Here is a 15,148-nt window from a genome sequence, read left to right as displayed (position 1 = left end):
ATAAGGGTATAAACCTGAGCCTCAATCAAAGAGGTATTTCATTTCACACCCAATCAGGATAAGGGTATAAACCTGACCTCAATCAAAGAGGTATTTCATTTCACACCCAATCAGGATAAGGGTATAAACCTGAGCCTCAATCAAAGAGGTATTTCATTTCACACCCATTCAGGATAAGGGTATAAACCTGAGCCTCATCCAAAGAGGTATTTCATTTTTCGCCCAATCAGGTTAAGGGTACAAACCTGAGCCTCATCCAAAGAGGTATTTCATTTTCCGCCCAATCAGGATAAGGGTACAAACCTGAGCCTCATCCAAAGAGGTATTTCATTTTCCACCCGATCAGGATAAGGGTATAAACCTGAGCCTCACTCAAAGAGGTATTTCATTTTCCACCCAATCAGGTTAAGGGTACAAAACCTGAATCTCATTTCAATGAGATATTTCATTCCCCAATCAGGTCAAGGGTTCAAACCTGAGCTTTGTTCCCTACGAGGTATTTTATCCCATCCAGGTTAAGGGCATAAACCTGAACTTCGCTCTCATAGAGCAAATCTTTCCTCTTCATTCTCCATTTTACATCTACCATCTTCCTCGGGCTAATTCCTTCACACTCAGTCAGATCCTCCTAACTGGGGCATTTTTTTTATATAGCCCAAATTTGGTGTGTTTTTCTTTGCCACTAAGCTCGACCATGAGCCGGCTTAGTAGCAAAGAGGGGCATCTGTAAACACCCCGAATTTTCACTCACCTCCCCTACATCTCCACCAAACATCATCATTCAACCTCTGAAATCGTCGGAGGGCAAAATGGTCATTTTCTGAGCCCGGACCTTGCAAAAGTCTAAATTTTATCTGAAACTCTCAAAATTTCTCTATTTTTAGCTCAGATGTTCAAAATTTTACTCCTGACAGGAGACAGACATCTCCGAGTCTTGGCTCAAGATTATATTGCATAAGACATGACATTGCATGAGCATTTCAAATCACTGCACTGCACAGCATGTCATTTTGAGGTCCAGAACTCTTGATTTCAAAATTTTCAATCCAGATTAAAATTTCAACTCTTTTCAAAATTGACTTCAAAACCCTGGGTCTTCAAAATTATCAATTCTTCCCATTTTACCCCCAGGGCTCTGAATTTCAAAATATTTTCTCAGGAAAACGATCTGGATAGTTTTTAATATGGATTTCAGTCACTTCACCTCAGATTTTGCCCTTTTTGACAAATTTCAAATATCTTTCTTTTACAAAATCGCCCTACAGGGGCCAACTCTTTCCAAAATGCCTGTTTTGCCCATTAATCCAGATTTTATGAAAATTCCAAAAAAAGAAGTTGTGGTTTTATCCTTATTTCAATAAAGAAGCAATGTGGGACCCACACTGAGGTGGTGTCACACAAGCTTTTGAAAAAACCCAAAAATATAGGAGCCTTGTCCCCTGGATTGGTGTCACTTGTCTTTCCTCTCTCCTCCCATTTCTATGCCAAGTGTCAGTGTGGGGCTACCCTAAGAAGTCGCCACATGTCATCCCATTTATCTGCCATGTGTCACCCTATCCATCCTGCGCCATGTGTCATTTCAAAGAACACCAGGAGATGCCAAGTGTCATAGGTTGTCCTGTCTAGAAAAAGTGGAGCTTGTCTCCTCTGAGGTGGCGCCACTTGAAGTGTGTCTCCTATAGGGGATACGTGTCAACCCCTTACTCCTTCTAGAAAAGTAGCCTGACACATGTCTCTCTCTACTTTTCTCAGAAAAGTAGGAGACACGTGTCACTCCTAGATTCCTCCAGAAAAAGTAAGCTTGTCTCCTCTAAGGTTGCGCCATTTGGAGTGTGTCTCCTGCAGAGGACACATGGAAATCTCTCAATTTCTTAGAAAAAGTAGACGCCATGTGTAGTTTTCTGCTTTCTTCAGAAAAACTAGAATTCAAAAGTTCAAATCTCCTCATAGGTGGCGCAAATCCTGAACTTCTACCTTTTCCATGTTGTCTGAAATGGCGCCACATGGCCTGGCCCTCCTTCTCTCCCCTCTGCCACGTGTCATCTTCTGCTTCTTTCAGAAAAAGCAGGTGACACATGTCTCCTTCTCACTCCTTCAGAAAAAGTAGAGGACACATGTCTTCTCCCTACTTTTTTTTCAGAAAAGTGGGAGACACATGTCACCCCTGGCTTTCTTCAGAAAAAGCAAACCATTCAAATATTCAAACAGAGCCTAGGTGGCGCAAATCCTGAGCTCTGGTTTTTCCAGATGGCCTGAGGTGGCGCCACATGTCCTTTCCCTCCCTCCTGCCACATGGCATTGTAGGAGCCACCCTGAGGTGGCGCCACATGTCCACCCTCCATTCCTTCAGGGCCAACCTCCATTTGAATTTCAAACTTCCCCCTGAGGTGGCGCCATTTGAGAAGGCCTCTCCAGACAACTGACACTTGTCTGCCACATGTCCAGATCTCCTTTCTCCAGAAAAGGTAGAATTCAAATTCCTCTAAGGTGGCGCCTTCTGAGCCCACTGCTCTATCCTTCTGACATGTGTCAAACACCTTTTGAGGTGGCGCCATTCCAGAACTCCACTTGGCTCCATTTTTTGATTTTTATTTTATTTTTAATAAAGGTAGCCCACCATGAGGTGGCGCCACCTGAGGACTCCCTACGAAAGGTGAGTTTGAATTTCAAATTCCAAGATAGCACCCTCTGAGGTGGCGCCATCTGGGAGTTCCCTGCAGAGAGAATCAAGCAAGCTTTTGAAAAATTCCAAATTCCCCTGCTGAGGTGTCTCACCCACAAAATTTTCATTTTTTTTATTTTTCTCAAAAATCAAAATAGCCCCATGAGGTGGCGCCACTTGAGGGCTCCCTGCAAAAGCCAAATTCGAATTTCAAACCCCCAGATAGCACCCCCTGAGATGGCGCCACATGGAGGGCTCAGATTGAGCCTGTTTGAATTTTAAATTTCTTCAAAAAAATTATATAAACAAGGCTCCACGCCCAGGAGAAGAGACCATCTTTGGAGACCATTTTGTGAACTGAAATTCGACCTAGCCTTCCTAAAAGTCTGATTTTGAACTTTGGAAATCACGCCCCTTTAGCTCATTGGAGAAGGTGGAGTAAAGTTCGTGCAGTGGCCAATTCAATTCGAGCATAGGTCGATTTTGGTGAACCATTCAAAGCCCGAAGCGAAGGACGAAGGAAGCTCGTGGTAGCCTCCCCTTTCAAGAGCTTCTACGCTGCATAACGAAGCAAGGTGCACTTCTTTTCCCCTTGATTTGATTCCATAAATCGATTCGGGAGTCGTTTAAAGAAAGAGCTCATCCGAGAGATGGATTGAGCTATTCTCATAAAACGACATATATAAAAAATTTTAATTAGGCTTCCTTGATGATTTTAACATCCATGTAGTTAGCTAGTTTAATTTGCATTTTATTTCATTCATTTAGCATACTTCATGAATTAATTAGGATTAATTTAGCATCCATTTCAATTCTGCTTATTTTCAGTAGGTCTCTGTTTTTGTCAGTCAGTCCACACGTCATTTCATGCATTTATTTTTTATTACAAATCTCAAAAAAATCATGGAATGCGCCCTTAGGTGTCCCTAAAACTGTGCCAAAAATTCGAAGGCATTTGAATTTGTTTACTGCGGTAAACATTCAAAATGGCAAGTCGGGTTTTGTTACCCGGGATGCGGTTTGAAAATCATTTGCCGACTTGTAAAAACGAGATATCCCTCATGGGAGATCCGATTTTCGATCCAAAAACAGTTCGGAACTTGGGAGAATGTCTAGTTTTTATTATGATTTTCTCAAATTTTTTTAATTTTTTTTATATCTGACAAAAATCCGAGAGTTCGGGACACATGTCAGAGCCTGATTCGGGCCTCTGAGATTTTGGATCGATTTAGGTCTATGGGTTCTCTTTCTGTGTCGCTCCAAATCCAAAACTGTAAAAAGTGAAAATTATGTCCGAGGTGTCCTCTGTTTTCATCTAAAAGCCTACGATTTTTAGAATAGTGTTGATACCTGCTTCGAATTTGTTTTGTCAGTCCCCTGTTTTGCTACATTTGTCTGTTTTGTTAGTTTAGGCAGACATAGTTATATTTTTATCTGTGTTTCCGTTGATCAAATGCCGAAGTCATAAACATGAAAGTTGTTTATATAGGTGTCGTGCATAGCTCTGATTAATTTCATAAATTTCCATGGCTGTTTTATATTTTTTGGCATTTTACATCAGATTAGGGTGATTTTTACCTCTGTCAGAACTAAATCCCTGTTGCCGAACTCACCATGGCTCAAATCCCGAGGCTGTAAAAACCAAAAATATTCCATTTTGGGTCTTTTAGCATTTTGCAAAATATCAGAAGTTTCCATGGTGTAAATCTTGCATTATCATATTAGGCATTGCATTTGGTTCGGATCCATAGGCAAAATCCACCATTTTAGGACTTTCTTTGAATTGTAGCATTTAAATCATAGCATTTCATGATTTTTAGCATTCTAGGATGTTTATCAGAGTAAGTAGAGGCTTCATACCGAATTTGGTGCAATTTGGAATCCATTTGAGGTTCGGATTAGCCACAATACCAAAATAGGGTCCCGCAGGACCCGGATCCAAGTGAAAAACAAGCGAAGTTCGTTATTTTGGATAGATTGCAAAATGCCAAATTCTGATTTTACAGTCCTAATGTGTTTAGCAGCATGTCATACTGCATTTCATCATCATTTGATTCAATTTGAACTTCAAAATCTCAAATTTACCAAGTTTTCCTTCAAAAAACCCTTATTTCAAAGGTGTAACTTTAATTTTAGAAGTATTTTGGTCATTTTGACCCCAATTCCGAATTTCAAACTGTTTTCCACTGAATTCCCTGCATTTACATCATTTCAAATATCAAGGAAGCATGATCATAGGGTTTATATCCAATTAAATCCAATAATTTCACAATATTATTGGAAAATCTTGGAAAAACCCACATATTTGAGCTAACTTTATTTCAAGTTTGGCAGGAACATTCAAAAGAAGGAGCTGAAGTCTGCAAATTTCTTTCATTTCCTTTATTTAGTGATGTAATAATGTAAATTTTGGAATAAGCGAGTTAATTTCCTGCTTAGACTAGGATGCATATCATATAGTTTGAATTTATGCAATATCCTGCTTATATGATTCATGCACTTTATTTCAAAAGCACTATGGATGTTAACAAATGGCACGTGCACCAACTCTTAGGGAGTTGATGAACTCGGTGGAATCCATATTTACGGCCCTAGTCGGAATATGGACGAGACCCAGATCCATCATCTTTCTACTAGTCACATTGAGCCTACACTCTTAGGCTATCTTAAAATGCACATCACATTTCCAAAGTTTTCAAAATCATGTGCATCAAATCAACTAAGTTCTGAACATATTCATGGCCACAGTCAAAATATGTGAAGGATTTATTTGGACTTAATGCACATTTTTCAACCAATTCCTCAGAAAATCTTTTCAAAGGGCATTCATTTACTCATGTCATTTGCATCATGAAATCATTGATTTTCTCAAGATTTTCTCAAGAAAACTTCATTCTCAAAAAAATCGATTTCTCAAGAAACTCTAAGGATTTTTCAAAATCGGTTTTCCAAAGACAAGTTTTTCCACAGTTTTCCCTGGAAAATGATATTTTCTTAAGAGATTCAAAAGAGTTTTCCAATCTTTCTCCAAGATCAAAATCGATTTCCAAGTATTTCAAGGGTAAAAATTCCTAGGATTTCAATATCCCAAGTTTTGAATTTCCTTCCCCAATGAGTTTTCCTATAAATTTTCCATTATTTTCCTAAGAAAACTCTCAAAGTCCAAGTTTTCCTAAAAAGTATTTCCCTTTTCAAAAGTTCACTTTTTTTCAAGAATCACTTCCATTTTCCCAGGATTTTCAACTATTCCTGATTTTCTCACATCTTTATAAGCTTTCACATGTTTTCAAAAATCCTTTTATCTGAGTTTCTTGAGAAATTGACCCTTTTCCTGAGAGATTCTTTCCAACTTCAAATATTTTCCAAGCATACATCATGTTTTCCCAAGCTGCATTTTCCAAAATCTCATAGCACATGCCTGAATTCTTTGTGCATTTAGGATAGAACATAATTTCGATGATTTAACCAAGTCAAGCACAATTTTGGTCCTTGGTTCGATTACCCCTGTTAAAGGCGGCAGGAACAGTCGAACCTCGTACCGACAGGTCGAGCCCCATCCCATGGATTTTCCCGCAATTTTCAAAACGGAGGCGAGTATTTCAAAACATTTTTCCAAAATCCGATCAAGTTTGAAGCGCGAAAGCGTTTCCTCTTTCTCTCTTCCGCAAGGAAGGGAAGACGGGGGAAAAATTTCGCGACGATAACAGTACTGACATCAAAATCTGCCTCATTATTGACTTGCATTTCTTCTACTGTAACATTCAAGTCAAGTGTACTTCCATCTACATTCTCGGTGCCTACACTTTTATTATGTGTACTGTCGTGGTAGTCTACCTCATTATTGAATTGCATTTCTTCTACTAGAACATTCAAGTCAAGAGTGGGTCTAATGACTGCACCCTTCTTTTCATGTGCATCATTAGTGCATATGTTCAATTCTTCGGTTGCGTCAATAGTATAGATATTCAATTCTACAGATCTTTCGATTGATTGAGCTACATCGTCTTTATTACAACCTTATGATAAGCTCAACAATGTTTTAAGCAATATATCAATCTGTGTTTGCATCAAAATAGCAAACAAATCGATATTAACTAACAAAAATGTATCTCACAAAAACGAAAGTATGTTACTAAAACAGGGGTTTTTCGATACAATGCATATAATGAGTTAATGTAGGATACCTGATGGGGTAGAGGCCCTTCCTAGCATTTGTAAACAAGCATTCTTGTCAACAGGTCCCAACATCTTACAAATATCGATAAGTTTCCAACCATCGTAAGAACATGATCTACCTGCAATAACCAAACAATGCCTTAATGGCACACTAGACGACATGCCTTCTTCATCGATAGCATGATGAGATGAAAAGCTACTCACGCTGCCTTAATGACACTGGTTGGAATGTTTGTGAATCATTGCTTTCTTCCATAATGCCTACAAGCAACAAAAAAGAAGAGAAGATAGTAGAATGTTTTGTAAGCAATATATCAATTTGCGTTAGCAAGCGTATACGTTTACTACGATTTAATCAGGATGCATATAACAATAGACACCGATAAGGTTAAGCAAGTCAAAGCAACGATTTAATGAATGACAGTATCAAAGCAAGTGCAGTTTGATGTTTGCTTATACTGAGCATCGAGTTGTCGCTTACCATGCCAATTGTAATACACATGTTGTACATGTGTGTTGACGATAACGCTCTCATTACATCCACTAGGCTCAAAAGCGAGTCCAATCGAAGTCGCTGAGAGAGCAGCGACATGCCTGCGAAAATTGACCCCCCCCCTCCCCCTCACATGCAAGTAACAATGTGTTTCTGCAAGCACACGTTTTCAAAGTTTGTGTACAAATATCTTAGAAATACATATTACATAACATATAATATCTTACAAATCGATATGTATATCGATTTGTAAGATATTGAAAATCGATTCGGCAGTTCAACATAATAACTTACAACTCGATAATCAAAACCATACTATCTAAAAGGTCGATAAATATATCGCACAATAAATTACAAATCGATAAGAATGAAATTAAGTATAATAGCAAACAAATCGATACAATGCATATAATGTGTTAATGTAGGATACCTGATGGGGTAGAGGCCCTTCCTAGCATTTGTAAACAAGCATTCTTGTCAACAGGTCCCAGCGTTTTACAAATATCGATAAGTTTCCAACCATCGTAAGAACATGATCTACCTGCAACAACCAAACAATGCCTTAATGGCACACCAGACGACATGCCTTCTTCATCGATAGCATGATGAGATGAAAAGATACTAACGCTGCCTTAATGGCACTTGTTGGAATGTTTGTGAATCATTGCTTTCTTCCATGATGCCTAACGACAGCAAACATGAAGAGAAGACACATGAATGTTTTGTAACACAAGGCAGGCACAAGAAGGCGACAATGTGTTGTAAAACAAGATAAAAAACAAGGCGGAAAACTCGAGTGGAGACGAAGGCAAAGTTTGGGTTGATAATGGGAGCTACTGTTACAGTAGATGGCGCAGGAGTTTAATGAATAGGGAACGTCTCTACTTTAAATAGTTAACATCAAACTTTCTGGATGGAGGACTTTTTTGTCCTTTTCTCGAATGATCGTTTCACAGCTTTTGAATGCAGGATATTTTTGTCATTTCATCGAACCGTCATTTCAGAGCAAGAAAAGCAAGTAAGGGTGATTAAGTCTTTGCAACAACACCAGAGTCTGATGCAAAGGTATGTCAACATACACAGGCATACGAGCCCCATGTGCATGAATACGTGGCGCTCATTCGACCACCCGATCACAGACGTGGGATTCAGTGAATCATCAGGGGCGAACATACACCACCCTCTCAACATTTTAACAAAACCCACTCTTTAGGCAGCTTTTATGAGGCACAAATATCTTGCGGTTAAAAGATTGTGGTCCTTTGGGCCAAATTTTTTTAGGCATGGAAACATATCATTAGGAGTTTGGCTTAGTAGGACGGGCCTAGACCGTTTGACAGGTGGTCTAGGTTCAAATCCCATGGATATCAGAGCCTTAAGCCGAAGCTTGGCGACTCTCTGGGGTCAAGGGGCAAGCCCACACCGACATGGACAAAGACAGTAGGTACGGCAGGCTGAGCCTGCAAGACTCAGTCTCTGAGCCTGGGGGCAGTTTCTCGAAGTAAGAAAAAAGGTTGGAGATGCATCACCCCTCTGGTGTCTTAGAAAGTTGGTGATAGAAATACTGCCTGGTTGACCTCATTCTTGACTATTCAAGACAAGTTACCCACAACTTAGATCGCTTAAAGAGATTTACGCTCAGCCAGGTATTTGAAATGCATTCAGAAAAAAGTAAGGTTACATGTAATAACCCAGATATTGGGCAGCATTTTGTAAAGAGTTAATAAGTTGAAATCAAAAGATTACTTTGCAAGTGATCGCGTCAAAAGCCTCAGCCAAAGTAGGAAGAAACAAGCTGGACCATATTGTCTTGGACATTTCTTGAGCCAAAGCCACCCAAAAGACAAGATTCTCTCCATCCATGGTGACATGTCCTTTCCAGTGTGACAAATATCGCGAGATTTACTAAAATCTCATGATAATATCGCGAGAAATTGTCTGGAAGTTTAAAACGGCAATTTCTTGTGAGATTTTCAAAATATTGCGAGATTTATAAAAAAAAACATAAATACTAAGATTTAAACACGATATGTACGTTTTAAATGGCTATTTATTGTGAAAAAATCTATATTTTTATTTTTAAATAATTTTATTAATATTTTCTTATAAAAATTATTTTTTATATTTTTATATTTATTTTTTTATTGCCAAGATTTTGCCAAAAATGAGAGATTTATGAAAAAAATTCAATTTCTTGCGACTTTTTTAAAAACGAGATTTTGCCAATAAAAACGTTTGTTACTATGGTCCTTTCTTATTTTTCTTTTCTTTTCTTTTGTTAACGTCAAATGGTTAGAGAAATCATTATCATTAGCCCATTAATTCTGCATTATCTTTCATGAGAAACAAGCTCTCTCTCTCACTCTCACTCTCTCTCTCTAAAGCATTGCCACATATACCAGCAATATTTTAAATTCGTTGTGATATTATTGTTAAAAGCTCATACACCGTGAAAATCATGATAAATATATGGGTGCTTCTATGATGGTACCATACTACCATAACACTGATTTACATAAGTCTGAGCTTTAAATACAAAATTTGACATTTAGATCATGTTTAACATGTTCTATTTTACCATTTTTATGTGTTAAAGTTGACTGAAATGTGATGTTTTATGCAATTTCTAGACCACCCTTATTTAATTATTTAAATGAATTATGAGTCGTGGAATTTCATTGTTTCAAAAATAGGATTTATGCTGTATCAAACATGATAAAACCTTCTATGAGCCATGCTAAACACACCTGGATCGTTAGATTTACCATTTGGTGGCTAGATATTCATACAAACAAGTGTGTACCACCATATGGTATCATAGTACAAAACTAGAACCAATGACTATTTAGAACCAACTACCATTCTCCTTCTAAAATGCTTATGCATCTCATCGATCGAACATCATATATTTGTTCTTTATAATTTTTTTATTTCTTAAGAAATATGTTTTACATGAAGACTTTACAACATATAGATGTTTTCGAAACATGACGACAACTCACAATGCATTTAAAACTTTACAATACAAAATATTATCAGCCATTGATTTTTAGTGTTTTCAAAAAGACATCTAAACATCGAAAATTCATAATCCAAAAGACATCGCTCACTAAATAAATGATAAAAATTCAATATGTAAAATATGATCCATGAAATACTTGATTGTTAGAGAAGGAACATCATCGATTATCATCGGTTGTAAATTTTGGGCCTTTTTTTGTTGAATTGTCCCATCTATATATAGTAATGTTTTGGTACTCTGAAAGCACCTATTAAAAATCATAGTTGCAGGTTGCATCTTCTCAACCAGACCTTATAGATGTACTTAAGACAATTTATTTGATAGGAATCATGTTTGGATCATGTTTTTTGGACATTAAAATAGGTTTTTTTAAGTCATAAAATTTTGGTACATTGTGAGCCATTGATTTTTGAAGATCTAAAAAACTTATATGTATGTCATAAGCACATGATCCAAAACTTGTTTTCTAATAAATAATGATTGTAGATTGCATCCATAAGATTTGATCGACAAAAAACACATTCAAAATTTGAAAATTTGAAGTTTCTATTATGTGGGAGTAGGTCATTAACTACTTTTGTGCATGATGGAAAGGGCTTTTAGCAATGGTTTTGAAGCATCACTAAAGGTTCCAACAACATTTTAACTTTTAGACACAGGGTGTGCATCATGGATGCTCAGAAGTGAGTCTTGTGTATAAAGGGCCTTTAGCGATGCTTTTGAAGTGCAACTAAAGGTCTCAATGGTTTTTTAAAATTTAACGATGCTTTAAAAGTGTCACTAAAGATCATTTTTTATTCAGGTGCATGCGCGCTCATCACATGTCCATTTTTGTCGGGCAAAAAAATGGTCAAGTAGCTATCACTTTTTCTACACACACACACACACACACACACACACACACACACACACACACATATATATATATATATATATAGGGAAAATATTTGCTACTAATGAAGGTAAAAAATTAATGAGTTAAAAATCATAGGTATAAATTGTATATGTAATGCCTGCAAATTTTTTAGGATTATAAATAAACTATTTTAGCATAATTAATGACATTAATTATGATTAACTATTATTATCAAATTATTTATCAATAATATTCTGGCATTTATTAAAGTGATTGGACCATTAAAATTGGACAATATTTATTTTTATCTCAAAAAATTTAGGAGAAATCTGAGTATCAAAGGAACTACTAAATTATTATTTTTTATATTCTTGAGTAATGGCAAAACCATAAATTATGTTATTCGAGAATACAATAACATTCACATCGAAAGTTCAAAGAAAACAAAAGTGATTTCATTGAATATCGGAGTTCATACTAACTCAAATCATGCTCAACAATACGAAGGGCAAAATCATAATTTTAAACTCTATTTTATGATTTTCGAACACATGATTGCATTCGTATCAAAAATCCAAGAAGAATGGTTTTGATTTCATCAAAATTAGAGTTGAAATGCATTTGAAACATGCTTAGCAAGTTCCAAAGGTATAGAGGTAATTTTTGTAGTTTTCAAAGATTGCGGTGACCTGATGGTCAATTTCATCTATGCTCTTGTTGACCAAGCTTGATCAACTTTACAAATTTGTTTTTGACAATATCTTCTTCTGAAAAAACCTTATTTTTTAAACCTAAAAGTATCTATTTGAGGCAAATGGCAATTTAAAAAAGGCTATAGGTTAGTTAGGAATTAGTTAACCAAGACATTTCCTACAACTAAACTATTGGTTAACTTCTAACTGAACCAAGACATTTCCTAGATTAGTGGAATTGGACTCTCTATCACACATGGTTACAACTCATGGTTTGTGATGGATTTTACAAGTGTTAACATAAGGTTAACACTTGTAATGGGAGGATAGCCAAGTGGCTACTCTGTTATGACCCTTTTCCCCTTCCCTCCTTCTATAAAAAGGGTGGGCATCCCCTCTCTCAAGACTTATTTGAGCCTTCCCTTCCTCTCTCCCTTGTCCCCCTCTCTTAGCCACCCTTTCAACCACCAAAAGTGGTGGTTGTCCATCGCTTCAGCCTCGTCGATTCTGTCCCTAAACCTGACATGGTTCACCTCCTTGGCTAGCCAGTTCGCACTCCCTTATCCCAGTTCATACCTCGTTGGCCCAGTTCTCCCTTTAACAACCTGGTTTTCCTAGTGGTTTGGTTCTCTAGTAATCTGTTTTCCTCAAATCAGTTCTCATTTTTTACTGGTTCTCCATCACCCAGTTCACGTGAATCGACTCCACCTCCATTGATGTGCTTATGCATATGTAAAGATCGTCAGAAATTCACATTTCAAGGAAAATTCTTCGAGGATATTTTGGATTTTTTTTCATCTCTTGTCGATACGCTTTACAGTGTAGGTCCTTATATCAAATGATCGAAATTTTTTATGTTAAAGATATATTCTTGTTGCCCATGTGATCATATACGATTAGTTATGTTTTGATAATCTCGCATGTATTTTCATTACTTGTTTTCAACTTGTATTACGAGCTATCAACCTATATTATGAGTTTTTAACTTATATTACGAGCTTCCAACCTGTATTGTGGGCTTTTAACCTTTATTATGAGCTTCTGATCAGTATTATGTGCTTTCAACCTGTATTATGGGTTTTCAACCTATATTACGGACTTTTAACATGTATTATGAGCCTTTAACTTGTATTATGAGCATTCAATCTATATTATGGGCTTTTAACCTGTATTATGAGTTTCTGACCAGTATTATATACTTTTAACTTGTATTATAGGCTTTCAATTTGTATTGTAAGCTATCAACCTATATTACAAACTTTCAATCTATATTACAAACTTTTAACCTGAATTATGAGCTTTAACCTATATTATGAGCTTTTAACCTTTATTATGAGCTTTCAAACTATATTACAAGCTTTCAACACATATTACAAGTTTTTGACTTGTATTATGAGTTTTTAACCTATATTACGAGCTTTCAACTTGTATTATGAGCTCTCGACCTGTATTATGAGCTTTCAACATATATTATGAGCTTTCAATATGTATTATAAGTTTTTGGCGTATTATGACTTTTTAATATATATTATGAGTTTTTGACATGTATTACGAGCCTTTACCCATGTGTACTAGCTTTTATGTATGCTTATGAGTTTTTTGATAGTACATGTATGAATTACTTCAAATACGTAAGAATTATGAATAATCAAGGTTTAGATGCTTTGCATTTTAAAATACGTATGCTTTGAATTATGAAATAATTTTGCTTTTCTGTTAAAATGTTGCATCATATAACTGATATATGGAATGAATGATTTCGCTCAATAGAGCGATGGGTCACGATACCCTACTGACTATGTTAGTACGTTGAAATGCCATAACATGCTTGCATGAATCAGTATGGCTCATGTAAGAGCTTGTGGGTTCAAAGAACCTCGATGGTGCTATTAAGCCCATTTGTGAGTATAACATATGAATAACTGATATTGTAATGTAAGACATCAAGACACACTTGTACATTCTGAGTATGGTTTATGACTGTCATTATATTATAAGACGTCAATGCATGCTTGTACATTATGAGCATGGCTTATGATTGTCATTATACTGTAAGACATCAAGACACACTTGTATATTATGAGTATGTCTTATGACCACCATTGTATTGTAAGACATCGCTAGCTGCTAAAGACATTTTTTGATAAAAAAAAATTGTATTTTTTCACCGCCATCCGATCGTCGTCACACACTTTACAAGTTTGATGATACACTCTACTATATATATACATACACGTGGTTGATCTATCATTAAACTCATTAGATTTAACATTATATGAATTCAATCCTTATAAAAACGAGTAAAATACTTTTACAATAATATTTAAAAAAAAAAAAAAATAAGGTTACACTTGTTAGCATTATAGGTCTTTTGAACGGAAGGGGGAATTGAAAAGTAAAACACTTTTTTAAAAAAATAACTTTATGAAGTTATCAAAGTTACTTTTTTTACCTAAAAAAACAACCTTGTATCTTAAAAAAATATTATTATTTTAAAAGTGTTTTTACTCATTTCCACAAAAGTTGAATCTATCTAATATTAAACCTAACATATATATATATATATATATATATATATATAACAATAATTTTCCTTGCCCAAAAATTCACTAAATCAAGATCTGTCGGTGGTCCAAAGCCCAAAGTCCAAAGTCCAAACCGTTCCAATATGAGGACATGGTATTGGGAAAGCAAAGGCTCACGTGTGGCTCTAAGCTAACTCCATGGTATAGGTTGGATCTCATGCAAGCTGCAGCTGCAGCTGGACGTGGGCCCCAGGTCAGCCAGTGCTCGTGAAGGTATCGTCTGGTTTACAACCATATTTTAAAGCAAAAGTTGTCCTTTCTATCTATAGCGAAGTGTCTCTACTTTTGTGCACAACTTAGGGTGGCCCCTAGTTGCTCGGGTCAGATCCGATCCAGCTGAGTATTAGGAATGCACACGGGCAGAGTTCGAACTGAGCTTAGGCTGGCTTGAATAAAGAAAATAATTGTTTAAGCTTGGCTCTACTTGGCTCAAAACAGTGTGTTTTGAACTGCTTACCTCCTCCGTGAAAGGTTAACACCTTACCTGTCTAAGCTAGGCCATTTGATCTGATAAATTTACAAACATAAATTATACATATACCATTTTCTATGCATTATATAACTATGCAAACTGAGCTTAATCGGGCTAATCAAGCTCAACCGAGCTTGACTGCCTGATCAAGCTCAACTCATTTATGTCAACCGAGCTTCAGCTTGTGTTC

Source organism: Nuphar pumila, chromosome 11 (assembly GCF_984573655.1).
Source record: "Nuphar pumila chromosome 11, dmNupPumi1.hap1.1, whole genome shotgun sequence".
In the NCBI taxonomy this organism is placed as follows: domain Eukaryota; kingdom Viridiplantae; phylum Streptophyta; class Magnoliopsida; order Nymphaeales; family Nymphaeaceae; genus Nuphar; species Nuphar pumila.
Note: the sequence above shows the minus strand (reverse complement) of the source record.